Raw genomic sequence first — 840 nt, 5'->3', positions numbered from 1 at the left:
ACCCCCAGCACCACAGAACTGTTCAAGAATGTTAATAGGCTGTGGCAAGTGGATGTTTTGCCCTTTCAGAATGAAAGGGAGTGCACAAGGTCAAAGCAGGACCAAAGGGCTGTTGAACTACTGGAAGCCAAAACAGTTTGTGTAGAGGTGGATGGAATATGCCGGTATGCAACACCCTTGTTACGAAAAAGTGACATGCCCCATCTTCACACCACTATGGAAGCAGTCATGCCAGGCCTACGAAGTACTGAGAGAAAACTTGCCAGAGACCCGCAACAAGCTGATGCTTATTCCTCCGAAATCCAGAAATTGGTTCAGTCAGGAGCAATCAGAAGGCTCAGTCCAGAAGAAAGAGAAGGAGATGGTGAGTGCTGGTTTATTCCACATCACATGGTGTGCCATAATAGCAAGAATCGTGTGGTGTTTGATTGCTCCTTTCAGTTTAATGGTCTCAGCTTAAATGATTCACTCCTCGCTGGCCCCACCTTGGGTTCATCTCTCCTGGGGGTCTTACTCAGATTCCGTGAGCATGCAGTCGCCATCAGTGCAGATATCCGGGGCATGTTTCACCAGGTCCGCCTTCTTCCCGAAGATAGACCCCTTCTTCGGTTTATCTGGCGTGACTCCAAGGAAAAGGGGACCCCTGATGTCTTTGAATGGCAAGTTCTGCCATTCGGGACAACGTGTAGCCCCTGCTGTGCGACCTTTGCCTTACAGCGGCACGTAAGAGACCATAGCCAACCGGACGATGATGTGAGGTTCTCCATAGAACGATGCTTTTATGTTGACAATTGCTTGCAGAGCTTGCCATCACCAGAGGAGGCTAAGCAATTAGTTGAC

Source organism: Sinocyclocheilus anshuiensis, unplaced genomic scaffold, assembly GCF_001515605.1.
Source record: "Sinocyclocheilus anshuiensis isolate Anshui unplaced genomic scaffold, SAMN03320099.WGS_v1.1 scaffold1795, whole genome shotgun sequence".
NCBI lineage: Eukaryota > Metazoa > Chordata > Actinopteri > Cypriniformes > Cyprinidae > Sinocyclocheilus > Sinocyclocheilus anshuiensis.
The sequence above is the reverse complement of the archived record's forward strand: the minus strand, read 5'-3'. Positions refer to the sequence as shown.